This window comes from Triturus cristatus, chromosome 4_1 (assembly GCF_964204655.1).
Source record: "Triturus cristatus chromosome 4_1, aTriCri1.1, whole genome shotgun sequence".
In the NCBI taxonomy this organism is placed as follows: Eukaryota; Metazoa; Chordata; class Amphibia; order Caudata; family Salamandridae; genus Triturus; species Triturus cristatus.
Window position 1 is genome coordinate 1,140,429,219 of NC_140585.1, and position 12,393 is coordinate 1,140,441,611.

General features: G+C 44.7%; 1 long non-coding RNA gene across 1 annotated transcript; it reads left to right on the top strand.

Moving 5' to 3' along the window:
• The first annotated feature begins 8,871 nt into the window (after positions 1-8,871).
• LOC146856192 (uncharacterized) lies at positions 8,872-11,334 on the top strand. Its single transcript, XR_014980912.1, has 3 exons — positions 8,872-8,941; positions 10,812-10,874; positions 11,008-11,334. It is a non-coding gene; the product is annotated as an uncharacterized LOC146856192 (long non-coding RNA).
• The last annotated feature ends 1,059 nt before the right edge of the window (positions 11,335-12,393 follow it).

The following is a 12,393-nucleotide window of genomic DNA, read 5'->3' on the forward strand; positions in this document are numbered from 1 at the left end:
GATCTCTAAACACTGTTCTTCTGCAACACTGGTCATTGAATGTCTCTTAATAAAGATAAGATAGAAAAGTACAGAAAGATTCATCAGATATCCTTACATTAGATGTCCCTTATCACTGTTCTTTTAAGGTGTAGTTTTAATAATTGTCATTGTTATCATATTAAGCAGTGACCACCATATGCTGAAATATATGTCTGTAAAATGGTTTAACCATCTATTGTCCTGTTCTTGAATATTAAATATTTAGCTTTGTAAGGACCAGGTATATTCTGTAAGTTGCACATAAAATACAGTATATAGCAAAGAGGGACACTCATAAGATAAATTGCCAAGGAGACGTATCCACGTCTAAGAAGACAGAATACCAACACCTCTTAGAAATGGCCGCGTTATTTAGAACGTATGTACCTTACAAAAAAAGGCGTTTCCGCCGATAAACCGTCAATTGTAGCAACTTTATTGACGTTTGTACGCTAGTAATAATTACAATATGCACAGGGAGGAACTCAATTAATAATAACATAGGTTACACTAACATCGACCATAATCTAGATACACTAGACTATGTTAAACAATGGCTGCCAGCGCATAACCCTTTGACAGCCCGTATTGCGCATGTGCAGTTCCAGCTAACGTTTATTTACGTAGCTGTTACAAAGCGTCTCTCACACAGGACCCGACGCGATCACAAAGCGGCACACGAGTATTAAGTAAGTAATTCCTTAGTGTGTATGTCCGCAATGGCAGACCATACCCTTATAGACGCGATTAATGACAGTGCGTCTCATTGCTTCTCCCCTGCCCTTGAATGCTTGCTGAATAATTAAATTACAGCTTACCGAGAATCTCAATCGGGTAAGTCTATTATTCATTTTCCCATGGTTAGTGTAATTGCAAGCAATTCTGTCCGGTATTGACTCAGATTTATCGTTCAGATCACGGAAGCAACCTAAAGTGGATTTACTAGCCCTGCAGTCTGGTAGTCCCGTGAACTAAGTGGAGGGATTTACCAAGACTTTAAGATATACAATGTTGAAACCGGCAAAGTGATGATTACCAGAGAATAAATCCTCGGTCGAGCTTGAACCCCACGCATTATTGATTGAACAAGAAGTTACATTTATTTTATTTTAAATGGCTACTGACAATATCTTTTCTAATAGGTCTATCCTCCTCATCCTGAATTTTAGGAAGTGTCTCCATTCACCAGAAGATTCTTATTGCTCACCATTGCCCATGACTTAATGTCTACAATATTCATACAGTACCACTAATTTGCATCATCATTCTTTTCCAATAGACCCCAGTACTCTTGTCCTGAAGAGACCCCATATCGAGAGTGGGTCGCAACGTCATCGACTTCATAAAGGGAAAGCTTCTAAATGCTATAAAAAAAATTAATCATTGTACTACAAACAATTAGCTCCCCTTTTGTGTATTTTAATAACCAATTTCCCTGTTTTCCAGTCACTTTTGAAACACTTTGTGCACCACTGTTAGGCTATGGTCACTTCACTGGGGTTCACCAAGATCACCATCTAGAGTACATAACGTATATACTGTGAGAAATTGTCTTTTTCTTCATTCATTTTTGTGGTACTTGTTTTGTAATTTCTATTATGAAATAAATCACGCTCACTTCGGCTGAAGTGAGCCAGATTGGTATATTGTTGTGTGGATTTCATAAATAATCTGAATATTTACGAATTATTTGATAGACCATGCCCTGCATTAATTGCTATAGCTCCTTGATTAACTCAAGAAAGAAATGATTGTCTTGCATAAACATATGATGAATTTCAAATGAGTTCCTTGTGAACAGTTTCTTTGCATAGCACTAAATATAGTGGGAACCTTGTACCAGTCCAAACAACCCCTTATTAATGTTAGGTTAAAGACAGCCTTTACTGAAAGCTATCCTAGTGGTAGCTATGGAGAGCAGCCTTCAGGCTAAGTCTTGAAGGAATGTAAAGCAGCTTGTTTTACCAGTCTATAATCTCTTGAATGGCTAAATGAAAGACAACCACACCAGGTATATATATTTAAAATATATGTATTTATCTCTTTGTCATATGGAACGGATCGTTGGAGGAGGCACATGATTTTATTAAGATTTTAAATGTCAACAACCTGAATCTCAACTTCACGGCAACTTGCAGCCAAATCAGTGTCACATTTCTTGACACTGAAGTTTACATACAGGCAGGCAAACTCGAAACTAGGTTATTCCGTAAATTGACTGCTGGCAACTCGACACTGCATGCATCTAGCTCTCATCCACCTCACCTCATTAGAAGTATACCCTATGGGGAGATGCTGCGTTTAAAACGTATATGCAGCAATGAAAAGGAGCTAGAAACAGCACAATTATTGAGTAAGCAGAGATTCAGGGAAAGAGGATACTCCATAAGTGTAATTGACAGTGCCATTGCGAGATCCAACTCACTTAACCGAGATGATCTGCTTGAAATCACTAGCAATGCTATCAGTACTACCTCGGTTGTGATTAGTCAAGGGAAAAAGGCCATTGGTTCTGCTGACTCTTTCAGATTTATCATGGGGTTTAGCAACCAACAAACAGAAATACGCAAAATCATCAACAAAAATTGGCCCACTATACGGAGTGATCCAATCATTGGCCCACTACTCCCACAAAGGGCCCTTGTCACATACAGTAGGGCACCTACCATGAGAGAAGCATTGGTGGACACTAACCCTGAGACTATCAGCAAAACATCTTGGCTACAACTTAACAGTGGGTTCTACAGGTGTAAAACCTGTAAAGCCTGTGTTCATGGCACCAATACCAAAGACTACACAGATCCTTTCAATAACAAGCAATATAAGATCAACAAGGTACTAACATGTAAGACGGAATATGCAATCTATGTTCTAACCTGCCCGTGCAACCTCTGTTATATAGGCAGTACTAAGCTTGCAGCACATAAGCGTGTCTTACAACATTTGCGAGCTATCTCAAACCAAGACAACACCTACCCCGTGGCTAGACATTTCAAGGAATTCCACAAAAGTGACATTATAGGGTTGAGCTACTTTGTTATTGATTCCATTGATCCTAGCAGAAGGGGTGGGGATCGTGAGGCCAAGCTACGTAGACTTGAAACACGCTACATTCTACAACTCAACACCAAGACACCTTCTGGCTTAAATATTACTGAGGATCTGCATACATGTTTAGGCTAATATGACCAGGATTAGGGAGTACCTTGACAATCAGCTTAATTGCTAAGTACCAACATTGCCATCCTCTTAATAATGATGTTATAGGCCATATTCATGCTTAGTGTTATTATCCTGTGTATTTTATGTATTAACTTTATGGATTTTGATACAGATGTTCATTTGGCAAATTTTAGCTTCTTTTAGTCATTTGTCTTAAATTATTTAATTGTTTTATCTTACAATTATTTATTTAGTATTTTTACTATTTATTATGACAAGTAGTACTGTATTAGTGATATTTTGCGTATTTGCACATCTGTATTTCTATATTTTCCATTCAACACTTTGCTTGTGATAATAGCCATACCCTATAGTTGGGGCTTACCTTTGTCATTCATACCTCCCCATATTAACACGATCCAATTCAGCCATTCAACTTATGTTGTTCATACTGCAGTGCAACCACCATTCTGTTCGCAAGTAATGGATGGCACATAATTGATTCAGCAATAATTATTACCTGTTCTTTTCCTGAAGTACTGGACACAATTGTGTCTTTTAACTGTTTTCTTCTCTTGATATTCTAACTTTTTAAACACTCTCACACCGCACTTTAGTAATGCACTTTTTTATTCTTATCTTCATTTTTTACTCCTTTAATGGGGACATCATTTTCATACTTGGTTTTATCATCAAGGACTCATAGTTATTATGACGATTTTACCTAATATTTTGTATGAAATATGAGCGGCAGGCTGTTTTATTAGTCTTATTGGTGAAGTTTTATTTAAATCTTTATTAATAATTTTGCCTCAATGAGCCCATGCATTTACGCCGATATTTTCTGTTATGTTACATTTTACCATGGTTTTATGTACAACGTTAACATATTTTTTCTAGCTCAGGCATTTACGCCGCTACCACCTGCATGTTTCAATTACATTTCATTATGGTTTTATATCTTCTATATTTTCTATTGATTTTACCAAGTGGTTGAGTATGTACTTTTAAAAGCTTTGTACTTTACTTGCCTTTTATGTCTATGATGAGTCCAACCCATGTGACTACCCCATGTGATGTTACACGTACACAGCACTAGCACTATAAATTTGTAGCTCTGTGAGCTTAACGCTGTCATGTGATCAAGGCTCTTGGAGAGCCGAAACGTTATGGCCGACGCTCTGGGCAAATAAAGAAAATTGCACCTTATACTGGTTCGTGTACCAACTTCTTGAAGCGTCAACACGAGTTTCGAGTCTGGTGGAGCTGGTAGATCTGATATTTAAAATATCTGTATTTATTTTTAAACACACCCTCCTAGTCTCTTTATGAAGCTAGTGTTCAAAACAAATAAGTTACACTTCAAATATTACAGTAAAATAGCACAAATACACGTCAGGCCCTAGGGGCGAGCCAAACCATATACTAAAATAGTGGTATAAGACTCACGACTTAAATAGACACAAGGCCTAGAGCCAGTAGAATCACTGGGACCCCAAGGAACCACCCAAGGTAGTGACACAGGGGACCCACGGGGGCCATGTGCAGTGTGAGAACACAGCCGCGAGCTCCCGTTAGCTTCTATGGGGAAAGTTGCGGTTAGATTTTTAAAGATTAGGGACGCTTAGAGATGAGTCAGGACCAAACCCTTTGGGACCTAGGAAGTTCTAGAGTCAACACCCACGGGAGCACCAGAGTACTCGTGTTACCTCACCCAGGGAATCCGGGTGCATAGGTGTCAGATGGTGTCGGTCACGTCGTCAATTTCAATGGGAACTGGCAAAGAAGTGGTGCTGCTGGGAAGATGCGAAATGTCCGAAGAGATCCAAGCCTGGATCGAAGTTGAGAAGAACCTGAAAGCAGAGGGGACAGAGTCTGGGTCACTTGCCAGTGACCATGAGGACGATAGGCGAATGCTCACCGATGTCGGGTGTTTCAGGTGAAGAAGGTGAAGCTTGACTCTTCAGCCACGAGGACCAGGAGGTGCCGAGGATGACCAGGAGCTGGATTCGAGCTGTCCCACAAAGGACGTTGGTGCCTGGATTGGGCACAACAAGCCTTGGCAACAGCAACCCACTCAGAAAGGAGAAAGATGCTTCGGTGCAGACCAGCAAGGTCTGAGGGACTCACCACGCGTTGGGAAGTCAGGGCACGTCTGGTGCAACCAGGGAAGTCCAAGGAAAATCAAAATTGCCTTCGCATTTGTAGGAGAGTGGGATCTGCTTCACATGGTTACCCCCACTTTTTGCTGGTGTTTCACTGTTTTTCGACTTTTGTCTGGCTGGGACCCTGCTATTCAGAGCCCCAGCCTAGCTGCTTCCTCTCTAAATTGATTGCATGTACTTCAGGTACACTCCAGATTGGATTCTGGGGTACCCGTGTGAGTCCCTAGTATATGGTATAATATGTACCCAGGGCATAGGTACCCCAGAGGCCTACCAGAGTCCTCGACGCCTCCTGGTCCTCGTGGCTGAAGAGTCAAGCTTCACCTTCTTCACCTGAAATCACCCGACATCGGTGGGCATTCGCCTATCGTGCTCCTGGTCAGTGGCAGACTCTGTTCCCTCTGCTTTCAGGTTCTTCTCGACTTCGATCCAGGCTTGGATCTCTTCAGACACTTCTCATCTTCCCAGCAGCATCACTTCTTTGCCAGCTCCCATTAAAAACTATGACACGACCCGACACCATTTGACACCTATGCACCCGGCTTCCCTGGGTGAGGTAACTCGAGTACTTTGGTGCTCCCGTGGGTTTTGACCCTAGAACTTTCTAAGTCCAAAAGAGTTTGGTCCTAGTTCATCTCAAAGTGTCCCTAATCTTTAAAAATCTAACCACGACTTTCCCCATAGAAGCCAACGGGAGCTCGCGGCTGTGTTCTCACACTGCACACGGCCCCGTGGGTCCCCTGTCTCACTACCTTGGGTGGTTTCTTGGGGTCCCAGCGATTCTACAGTTTCTAGGCCTTGTGTCTAGTTAAGTCGTGGTTCTTATACCACTATTTTAGTATATGGTTTGGCTCGTCCCTAGGGCCTGACATGTATTTGTGCTATTTTACTGTAATATTTGAAGTGTAACTTATGTGTTTGGACCTCTAGCCTCATAAAGAGACTAGTAGGGTGTGTTTAGAAATAAATACATATATTTTATATTATATACCTGGTGTGGTTGTCTTTCATTTAGCCATTCAAGAGATTATAGACTGGTAAAACAAACTGCTTTACATTCCTTCAAGACTTAGCCTGAAGGCTGCTCTCCATAGCTACCACTAAGATAGCTTTCAATAAAGGTTGTCTTTAACCTATCATCAATAAGGGGTTGTTTGGACTGGTGCAAGGTGCCCACTATAACTAGTGGACAGTATATACCAGGCCAACTTCTCACACCATGTGCATGCCGATGACCATTCCCTCCATGGTCTGTTGACACGGCCCGTGTGCTAACATGCCCTTGTTGCTTTCCCTGTCCCCAATGCCCTCTCCAGCCTCTTGTTCTCCTCCCCTCTCTTTCTAGACTATTGTGCCGCCACTGCCATCTATGGCTGCCTGTGCCAACCTCCCCTCATTCACCATGTGTGTGTTCCAACCCCTCCTTCCATGGTCTAATGTGCTACAACTACCCTGAGGCTATCCTCTCTTCTAGTCTGTAATTCTCCATGTGTGTGCCTCTGCCCCCTCCCTTGCTGCTGTGCTGTGCTGCCACTGCCTCTGTACCCAACTGCTCTCTATTCTTGCCACTTCCTCCTCCCTATGACCGCCGTTCTTTGTGTACGTTCCCCTGCAAGCTCTCTCCCTACTCTGTTATACTGCCATTGCCCTATGTGGCGGCCACTGCCCCTCCCGCTCCCCATCCCCGTGCCTCTGTTCTCTGTGTGCATAGCCCTGCCGCTGTCTTCCCTGGTCCCACCACTACAACCCCCACCTTTCTTCTCCATGTGGATGCCTGTGCCCCCCACCCTTTCTAGTCTTTTATGCTACCTCTGACCAAGTCATTAGATTTCCTTTACGTCTTACCTGCTCAGTAATGGGCACTATAATATCATGCAAGCCATGAAATGACTATACACACTGAAATACAGCCCTCAATCTTATGAACCTCCATGATAGAATAGTTTAACCCCAGGAGGTCCACGTGGTCGTACCCATTCCTTTTTTTGCATTTTGTTTACACAGGATTCTTATGAGGTTCTCTAGTGGCAGCAGGAGCAGGACTATGCCACTAAAGAGCCTGAGGAGAACTCGGCATTTTGTATTGTACTTACCTGTTGTATGCCACAGGTTATAAGCTGAAAGTCATCATTGATAATGTGACTCAGCCCGTGGGTCGATTTAGAGACAGCATGGCCTGATTTGGCTGGAGACAGTGGTAGGAACATACAGCTTGCTATATCTGGGTGGTTTAGAATGTGAGATGCCAAGATGGCTGCAAGGCTTGTTTTTTTTCCTTCCAAACCCATCATGGTGATCTCGGCTGAGTGCTATGTGTCTTGCCAATCTTCACACCCCCTGACTCCTCCTTTTCTAGACTGTTGTGCAGCCACTGCCAAGGTGCCTAACTGCCCTCCTTTGCTGCCCCTCCCTCTGCCTCTTGATTCCCCAATGTGCTTGCTCCTGCCTCCACACTCTCTGGTCCGTTGTGCCACTGACCCTGTGCTGTCACTGTCCTCTAATGCTGCCCTTGCCTCTTATCCCCCTCCCCCTTGGCCCCAGCTCTCTTTGTGTGTACCCCGTTTCCTCCCTTCCTGGTGCGTTACACGACCACTGCTCCTGCTCCTCTGCTGCCAAAGCCCTCCCTTGCTATCACTGACCCTGCACCCTCCCCATTCTCAGTGTGCATGTAATTGCCCACTCCCTCCCAGGTCTGTGGTTCTACCACTGCCCCTGTCCTGAATAGTCCTAATTTGCTGTCCCTGGCCCCAGCCCTCGCCCCTGGTCCATTGGCTGCCACTGTCTCTGTGCTGCTACTGCCTGCTGTTGCCATCCCCGCCCCTCCCCTTTCACTGTGTGCATTCCCCTGCACCCTCCCTGGTCTGCTGTGCATCCAATGTCCAAATGCATAAGTGCCCTCTCATGCTCCTGACCCCCTCCCTCTGCACACTGTTATCTGGGTGAATGCTCCTGCACCCTCCTTCACTGGTCTGTTGTGCTGCCATTGCCCTACATTGATGCCCCCTGCCCTCCTCCATTTTCCCCGTTCTGTGTGTGCATGGCCCTGCCACCCCCTACCCTGGTCTGTTGTGCTGGCACTGCCTCAGTGCTACTGCCTTCTGCTGCACCTGCCCCCCTCCATTCCTAGTCTATTGTGCTACAGCTGCCCCTGTGCTGTACTGAACTAATTTGCTGCCCCTGCTGACTCCATGGTCTACAAGTGTGTGTTCATTCTTACACGTACGCCCCCAGCGCGTTGAAACGTTTGAGCGTATATGTCAATTTACATGTTTATGTATTTAGACGGGCAAGCGTTTTCTACTGATATGCTTTATCCCGAGTTTTGATGGCAATTACGGCATTCCTTCTGATAATAATTTCGTATTTATAGATCGTGTCATGTTATCACTACAGTTCCCATGATGCTAGAGATGAGCGTACAGGGAAAACGTGGCGTGAAGCCGATAAACTATGATCACGTGACGGGGCCCTGACTGACACTACGCCACGCACGCTGGCTTCCGGGTATTCGTTGTTTTCAAATAGACGCGCCTGCTTTGGTCCCGTTACCACTCGGAACGATCAGGAAGACCGTCCGGGGTAGCGACGGACAGGTAAAGCAGTTTGCGCGCCATTATCTCCCCCTTTGTAACTAGTATGTGGCGCTCTGGGTGAACCAGTTAGAGTGGTAGTCTGTTTTGAGATAACAAAGAAATTTCTTCATCCGTTTTGGTGATTTATTTCAGGACCTAGTATAGTTGTATCTTTAGAACATGTAATTGGCCATACTAACGGTCGGTCTCGTTCTCGAGATTACGGCAATAGCTTCCTGTTCACCACGTGTACATGGATGTCTTTTTCCAAGCGACAAAGGCTACAATGTTTCTTCAGTTGCCCATTTGTAATTGTAATTGTAAGTAAATTTATAAGGCGCACAGCTACCCACCATGGGGTCTCCCGGCGCCATCGATAAGGAGGCTAACTGAGATAATTGTCTACTGCGCAAAGAGCCAAGTTTCCAGGCCCCTACGGAACTGTGTAAAGATGGATTGACATTTTAGGGATACAGGAAGAGAGTTCCAAAGCTTAGGGGCCAGATGAGAGAAGGAGCAGACCCCCATTCTCCCCAATTTGAATCTAGGGATCACGTAATTGCCCTGAAGGGCTGATCTAAGAGCGAGCGAAGGCACGTAGGGATGGACCCGTGAACGCAAGTACTGAGGTGCCGAACCATGTTTGATTTTAAACATGACGCACAGAGCCTTGAATTTAATACGGCTCTCTATGCGCAGCCAATGTAAGTCCCGCAAACAAGGGGTGATGGAGGATCTCTTCGGGACCTTGCAAAGGAGCCGAGCGGCAGAATTCTGCACCAGCTGGAGCTTTTTGCGTACCTCTTGTATGCAACCCAGGTAGAGTACATTGCCATAATCAAGGCGAGAGGTTACAAGAGCTTGAACCACGGTACGTTTTGTTGGACCAGGAAGAAGCCAGAGAATTTTTCGAAGCCACCTTAAGATGGTGAAGCAGGTGGCTGAAATGCTGACAACTTGTTGGCGCATGGATAAAGAGTCGTCCAGCAAGAAGCCTAGGTTACGTACATGCGTAACCGGTTGAGGTAGCGGACCCATTGCCAAGGGCCAGTGATTAGGGCCCCAAAGATGTTTATCTTTGCCCAGTATGACTAACTCGGTTTTATCACCATTAAGCTTTAACAGGTTAGCCTGCATCCATTCAGCAACACGGCCAAGTCCCTCCTGAAGTGTTGAAGAGGGGCATTCCTTATTAGAGGATAGAGAGAAGATAATCTGCGTGTCATCTGCATAAGAGTAAAGAGATAGTCCCGCCTCCTCCACTATTGAGGCCAGGGGTCGTACATAGATATTAAAAAGCATAGGGCTTAGTGTAGACCCCTGAGGAACCCCATAAGCAGTTGTACGGATGGAGGAGGAGCAGCTTGATGAACAGACCTGAAATGAGCGCTGACACAAGAACGAGGCTAGCCAGGACAGAGCCGGCCCAACCACCCCAGCCTTTTTTAATGCGGTGATAAGAATGGAGTGGGACACCGTATCAAAGGCGGCGCTCAAGTCAAGAAGTATCAGTGCCATAGTTTCGCCTTGATCCAGAGGACTACGCAGGGTCTCAGTAACCCCCAATAGAGCAGTTTCCCTGGAAAAATTCGCACGGAAACCTGACTGAGAGGAATGCAGATAACCTGTTGTCTCTATGTGTGCAGCTAGATGAGTATTAACATGTTTCTCCAATATTTTTGAAAACATGGGTAGTAGGGAGATTTCTGGTCGCCATTCACTTTACTTGCCTAGATTGACAGTAATTCCTGAGTTTGGCCGTAGGATGCTGAGTGATTTTCAGTTTTTATTATTTGTTGTGTGGCTATGCCAATGCTACTTTAAGGAATGAAGTATCTTTTACCTGACTTCTTCCTATTATTAGTTTTTCTTTGTTTTATTTTTTATGTAGAGCGCTGCCTCACGCCCTGAGTTGTTACCAGGAGTGTAGGAGATTATCCCCGACTATTTACGGGTAAGAAGGTCATTTGGTGACCTCACCATGACAATTGTCTACTGTTCTTACAGTTGTTTTAGTGACTGAGTGCTGTGGTCCAAGACAACTTGTGATATTGATGTGTTCTCCTGTTTCTGCTTTTTTCAAACAGGTGACCTTTGTGTACCTCTGCAGTTCCGCTTATTCTCTAATAAGCAGGTATTTCCGTAGGTTGTATCGTTCCATTTAGTTTTTGTTATGTGATTCTTTGCACTTTATTTTTTCACTTTTGATGCAGTAGTACTTATCGGTCCTGAAGAAAGCCACGATCATAATGTCAGATCATTGTTGGTTGAAACATGTTGACCATGTCTGTTATTGACTGCTAAATAGCGTGTTCGGAGTTTTCCTGGGAACACGTTTCTTGATTTTATTTCTTGACACCTTAAGATACTCAATAAATAAATTTTTCTTTAGGTAGTCAATTTTAATACACTGTTTGCCTACACTGCACCTTGTTTTACACATAGTTCCACCACACTTTAGGCAGCTTCACCTATCGTTAGGAGTAGTATACCTCTGTTGTTATTCTTAAAAACATCCGCGAGCTCCTCCTTTTTTGACACTAGCAAAGGAGTTGTAGCTCCTTAACTACACTAGGTGTGGTTAAGAGGAGGCCGCAGATGATGAAGCATGCCACCTCGGTGGGTGATGGGGCTTCGTCCTTCTTATGAGGACTTTTTTCTCTAAACATTTTGTGTTGTTGTCGTCAGCCCTCAGTTCTGTTTTAGTAGACCCGCGGACTCCTTGTTGATATATACTACAAGTGTGTTCCCCTGCCCCAACACTCCTTGGTCTGTATAACTGCCATTGCCCCTGTGCTACCAATTTCAATTTTTTTTTTTACAGAGTTTTATATTCTGTAAACTTGACCTGAAGGTATCAGGTATCAGAGCACTTTACACCATGACCAGTTGCGTTACATGAGGCCACATTCATTTTGTTAGGTACGGGGAGATTAATTGAATTGCCAAGAATCACAGGGTGTTGTGAGTCCTTTCCTAGACTCAAACCCGGTGCCCCAGATTTGAGGTTGACCGCCCTAGCCGTTAGGCCGACTCCTCTCCCCAATGAACTCCGTTGCTGCTATAACCACGGCCTTCATTCCCATGCCCCCTGTTATCTGTGTGCATGCCCCTGCCACATCCCTCCCTAGTCCACAGTTCTGCCACTGTCCTCCGTTTCTGCCTTTGTGACTTACCCCATCCCCCTTGACCCCAAGTGACCCTCCTTTCTGCCTCTGTCCCTATTCCATTGCACTTCCACTCCACCTGGTGAGTCACTGCCCCTACCCCTCCACCCTGCCCCATTCTACATGTGCAGGCCTTACCACCCTGTTCTGTTGTGCTGCCACTGCCACTGTGATGAAGCGCAATCCTTTGCTGCCACCGCTTCCGCCCTGTCCTCTGTGTGCACTTGCATACTCAATCCTTTCCTGGTCCATTATGCTGCCGCTGCCCAACACCTGCCACTGCCCTCTCTCGCCGCTCCTGCCTCA